This window comes from Rhinoderma darwinii, unplaced genomic scaffold, assembly GCF_050947455.1.
Source record: "Rhinoderma darwinii isolate aRhiDar2 unplaced genomic scaffold, aRhiDar2.hap1 Scaffold_523, whole genome shotgun sequence".
In the NCBI taxonomy this organism is placed as follows: domain Eukaryota; kingdom Metazoa; phylum Chordata; class Amphibia; order Anura; family Rhinodermatidae; genus Rhinoderma; species Rhinoderma darwinii.
The window spans coordinates 22,088-28,087 of NW_027464072.1; the positions used below are offsets into that span (position 1 = coordinate 22,088).

Here is a 6,000-nt window from a genome sequence, read left to right on the forward strand (position 1 = left end):
AGCACCCTAAAAATGATATCACAAAAATCCACACCCACCAACTTCCAAAAGACCCTATAGAACTCTATCGGTAAACCATCCAAACCAGGTGTTTTCCCATTTGAAAAGCTATTAACAGTATTATAAATTTCATTTTCAGTAAAATCTTCAGATAAAAGACCTATTTCTTCTTTATTAAAATTTTTATCTAGTTGATTGATAAAGTGGTCCCTTAAAGAACCATCACTCTTTTTTTCAGAAAATAAGTTATCATAAAACTCATGTGCCTTTTTCAATTTACCTTCCAAAACCACCTCTCCCTCCAACTTGTCAATATAATCTCTCTTATTGATGATTTTTTTAAAGAAGAACTTTGAGCATTTTTCATCACATTCCAAAATTTTTACTCTCGAATTAAATATGATTTCCCTTCCTTTTTCATACAAACTTCTATTAATTTGGCTTTTAATGCCTTCAATCTCATCATCCATCATTACACCACTCTTTTTCAAGACATAAAAACACTGGAGTTTCGTATTTAGAGATTCATATAATTCCACTCTCTCTCTCGCCTTTCTTTTACTAATACGAATGAAAAATGTTTTGATCTGAGATTTTGCGAACTCCCACCATTCAAAAACATCCTTAAAACTGCTTTTCCTACACTGCAACTTTTTATAGAATGAACCAAATTCCGATTTTACGTTCTCATCTTCTAATAGTTTTGTATTCAATTTCCAATGTGAAGATTTTTTGCTTTCCATTCTCTCACATTCTAACGTACATTTGATCAATCTATGATCGGAAAAACAGTTAAAATCAGTTTTAAAAGATAACCCTTTAAAATGCTCTGATACAAAAAAATAGTCTATTCTAGACCTAGAGTTTTTCCTACTCCATGTAAATTCATCTTCTTTCTTTTTGCCACATATTTCCCACATATCTTTTAAATTACTTGATGAGAGAATTCCTTTTAGGCATGATACTGAACCATCTTTCTTATTTTCCAGATGGCAGTTAAAGTCTCCTCCAATTATAATAGGGTCCGAACCTGTAAGGAACAACTGCAGAATTTCAAAGAGCTGGATTCTCTTACTCTTCTCTGTGTATCCATACACACAGAAACATTTGATTTTTTTATTAGTCTTCTTCACTTCTATCATCATTATCCTCCCCGGATAAATCTCTTGAATTTTCTCCACTTTCCACTCCTTACTACATAAAAAACCTACTCCATCGCTCTTTTGCTCATTACCTCCTGAAAAAAAGGCTTTTCCTTTCCAATATTTTTTATAGAACTCATAACACATACTTTTCTCTATATTACATTCTTGTAAAAAAATGAAATCATAAGCTTCATTATTAAAAAAGTCATATAAAGCAACTCTCTTTTTTGAATTTTTTAACCCCTGAACATTCAGGGAAGCTATACTGATCATCTTTTAATGACAATTCCAGGGCTATCTCCCCCGCCCTCATCAGTGGTAGAAGGATACTCGTTTATCCTCAAAGCCTCCGAACTAACAGAGCTTAAGGGTGACACGACTTCCAAAATTTCTATCACTCTTCTTTTTTCACCACTAATATTTCCACGTTTCGCCTCTGCTTCATCATCTAAACATCTTTTCAAATTACCTAATGTCGTTTCCATTACCTCTTCAGTAAGGCCCTCCTCTTCCACAGGACTATCTGAAGGGGTTTCCCTCACTACAGTGATACCTTCTGTTTGTCCAGATCCCCCAGCTTCAGATCCCTGGGTTACCACTACTTCAGGTATTTTTTCCACTTTTTCTTTTACTTTTTTCTTTTCCTCTTTTTCCTTCCTAATTTCTTTTTTCTCTTGCCTCTTTTCTTTTCCCTCTCGTCTCTTCTCCTTTCTCTCCTTCTCCTTCCTCTCTTTCTCCGTAGACTCTCTTTCCTCCTCCTGAACCTCCTCCTGAACCTCCTCCATTACCTCTTCAACTTGCTGTGGTTCAGGTATTTCTTCCATACGTTTTGGACAATCTGCCTCTTGATGAATACTCATCGGGCAGTCCATACAGCGTTTACAGTTATCATCACTGTGGCCGTATTTCTTGCAACTTCTGCAATAGGGAGGCATCCCTGAAAAAAATAAATATCCTCTACTACGATTTATAAACACCACAGGCGGGGGCCTACAGACTCCTCCTTCTTCCTGTGGATCTTTTTTAAACGTAGCATAATATACTCGCTTTCCATTCCACACTCCGAAATCCGTCATCCCATGTTGCTTTAGGGAGAGTTTTTCACAAAAATTCCAGAGGTATGATTCCACCTCTTGGTCCGTTATAAATGGACTATACATTTGTATGGTTAACAATTTTGCCTGAAATTGAAACAATGGGGCAATTTTTATCCCCTTAAAAACATCTCGCCCCTTATTAGCTTCATAAAGGGTGTATGCCTTTTCGCATAATGCATTTGTTTCCAAAGTCACATCATAAATTCCCCTAGAGAAGAAGGTTTGTATACAAAAGAAGTTCTTCTTCTCCAATTCCATAACCGGTATTAGTATTTTGTCATAAAGGTACCTTAGATTTTTTTCCTGTCGGACTTCTGGGGACACGAAGAACCGAATAGTATCCTTTAAGCCATACTTATCATCAAAGAAGTCAGGCCGATTATCCTGAAATCCTCGCCATTCTCCTGGTGTTCTCCTTCCATAAGCCATATTCCAACGAATTTCTTCTTCCTCCACAGCACGAAAAAAAGCCCTTGAAAAGAGCTCGATCGCCTCCTGATTCCAATGGAAAACACGAAATCCACACGTCCAGCGAAAGAATCCCTCCACGAATAGGTTCCAGATCCTCCAAAGAAAAAGGCACACCAGCTTTCAGCCACCCCTCAATAGCAGCAGTTCGGTCCGAAAACCGAAAAGGCCGAGCAGGTAGGTTTCCACCAGTGCACCTTGCCCTCTGACTTCAACCCACTACAGATCGAAGCCAAAAGGCCGAGAAGCGATAACCCGAATGGGCCGGGCGTTGACCGAGCCTGTCCCATACTGCTGTTCACCCCTTGCAGCGATTCAGCCTACTCCTAGGCAATTCCATGGGGCCCTGCAGGCTCACACACATTTACAGCTACTAAGCGGGAGGGAGGTGAATAAAGGCCGGAGAGGAAGCCAGACAGGATTTGCTTCTTTTGCTTGCACCACAATGCAGTGCTGAAAGAGGAGGAATCTACATAAAAACGCCTTCCTGGCAACGCCCAAATGCCCTCCTGCCATGCAGATAAACACTGGCAGCGGCAGCAAGTGCATGCCCACAGCCACCCCTTGTTCCTTCACACCTTGTATCAGCTTTAATCCAGTCCTGTGCTGCCTGCTGAGCAGCACTGAACAACACTGCCTGGGCCCAGGCTTTTATCTCTGAGGCAGGCCCCATTATGATGTCAGAAAGCTGGCTCTGGAATCCTGAGGGCTCCACTATGACACGTGCAAAGTTCCGTCTGAACTTTATATAAGACGGTGAGGCTCAGTCAGTCACTCAGTGTTGCCTGAGAGGGCAACACTGCAACAGCCGGCCGCCAGGCTGTCTTTTTTTTGCACATTTATTTGCCTCCAGGAGGCCACAAGAGGGAGACAAGGGACTGCAAAATGGAAAATAGGCATCCACCAACTTTACAGACAACTTCTCTTTGCTCCTACAACCTCCATCCTTGCACAGTTTGTTATTCTTCCAGGTAACATAGTAACAAATCCAAATTGCTGCTCTCTTTGTAGGCAAGCAAGGGTTTGTTGCAACTGCAATTCTTACTTCTTCTTGAAATGTAGGGACGACAGTACATTCCATCACATCCATCTAGTGTACACAGGTAGGTCCATTGTGGCGGGTAGGCGGCTGGCTGCTTTAATGGCTGTTTGCTGTTCCCCTACTCCACTCCACTCCACTATTTGACTGTGGTGCTGCATCAATCAGTGGCTGGCTCAGGTGCAGCTCTTTAACTTACCTAGGAGGGAGGGCGGAGAGAAGACAAGGAAGGTGAATGAGCTGTTCCAATGTGAAATGCCGGAAACACAGAAACACAGAAGACACACACACACACAACAAGAGGTGGCAATGTATTCATTAATTGCATTTAATAAATGAGCTCATTATCACACATGACTGTACAAATGCATTGTCCAACAGGTGTTGAAATAATGGGATTAAAAGGGGAGATCCCATCAGAAAGACAAAAACAATAGCAAACACAAATAGCACTTTTGGAATCTGATTTTAGTCAACACATAAGGGAAGGGTGCACCGGTCCTGGAAATACTGCAATACCAGGTCAATGCGTGGAGTGGACAGAGCAAGCTCTATTTCCATCTCCCTGTTCTAAAAATCCATTTAATATATGGTCCCCAGATAGGGGACGTATCAGATATTAAACTGATAAGAACAGATTTTTTTTCAGTTGGCTACCCCCTCGCGGGGGTGTCAATGATTTATTTATAAAAATTTCAATTTTACAATAAAACACATTTCAGTTACATAGATAAATACAAAGAATTTTTACATTGTAACAATAGTAAAATCAAATTTTCATAAAATTTTTGTAGAGGGACATGGGGCAAATCTTTATTTATTTGGAGTTCCAGTCAGTCACAAACCATTTATTTAGAAGGGTGGCATTCCTTTTTTTGTCTAGTAAAAAATAAATATACATCTCACTAAAACAAAGACCTAAAACATCATCAACCGATAAAACGTCGTGCTTAAAAAGGAGGATGTTCCTGGCCTTCCATAGAGCTTCTTTGGCGCAATTCATCGTCTTCCATGCAATTATCTTCTGACTCGCGGTTGGGCATCCAAAAAGTCCATATAAAATATCTTCATAGTTTAAGTCCTTTAGGTCTGCCATCTTCACCAAAAGAGGGAATATTTTTTTCCAAAATTGTTTTGCAAAGTCACATGTCCAAAAAATATGTCTTATAGTTTCCTCGGCCTGGCAGCCTTCCCTCGGGCAGACGGCAGACCTCGCGAATCCTCTTCTGTACTGGAATGCCCGGCATGGAAGACATTGATGAACGCAGCTCCAGGCCAGGTCCATCTGTGCATTAAAAAGATAAAACACATTAACCATTTTGAAAATAAAAGCACATCGTTGCGTATTAAAATTCTCTACATTGCTGACCGTCTCGCTCTCTCTCAGGTCTTTAATTATTTTCTTGCTGTTTTTAAGTTCGTTCACGGTCTTCCCTTTTAAATTGAAGAGAGCCACTATTTTTTCTAAAATTACGTAATTCGCTGGTAATTTAAAAGCGTATGGTGAGGATAAAATTATGTTGAACCAACCAAACCTCCGCATAAAAAACCCAGTATTAAAACGTAAAAAGTAAGACCAATAGTGCTCTTTAAAAAGGGAATTAAAACAGAAACTAAAGAACTTAATTAAAAGAAACCTATTAAAATCAGGAAAATCTTTGCCACCCTTTGGTTTGGACTTTATTACCGTTTCTCGTTTCAATTTCTCCATCCTGGAACTCCAAAAGAAGGTAAAACATGCTTTTGTTATTTTTCGTAATAAAACTGTTGGGGGAGGGAACACCATGCTTGTGTATAAAAGGAGGGGTAAAATGACCATTTTTATGATTAAAATTTTTCCCTCCATAGTGAGTTTCCTCATATTCCACATACAAATTTTATTGTTTACCTTCTGCGCCACCATGTCCCAACTTATAAAACCATTGTCGTGCTCACTGAAGGAGATACCTAAAACTTTAATAGTATCTGACACAGGAACGGGTACGTCTCTAAAAACCATGCTTCCTATGCTTAAAATATTACTTTTGCTGAAGTTTATTCTAAAACCGGAAGCACAGCAATAAAACTCAATTTGTTTTAGGGCTTTCTGAAGCGAGAGGGTGTCCCTACAAAGTATCGCCACATCATCCATGTACCCCACCGCTTTAGCCTCTATGCCGCCTCCCCCTGGCAGGGGGACTCCACGTATCTGTTTGTCCCGGCGTATTGCGCATAGCAGAGGCTCTAGTGCACATATGAAAAGCAGTGGGGA

General features: G+C 40.0%; 1 non-coding gene across 1 annotated transcript; it reads right to left on the minus strand.

Moving 5' to 3' along the window:
* Window positions 1–4,234: 4,234 nt before the first annotated feature.
* LOC142721901 (U2 spliceosomal RNA) lies at window positions 4,235–4,429 on the minus strand. The gene has a single exon (XR_012874247.1). It is a non-coding gene; the product is annotated as a U2 spliceosomal RNA (small nuclear RNA).
* Between the last annotated feature and the right edge of the window lie 1,571 nt (window positions 4,430–6,000).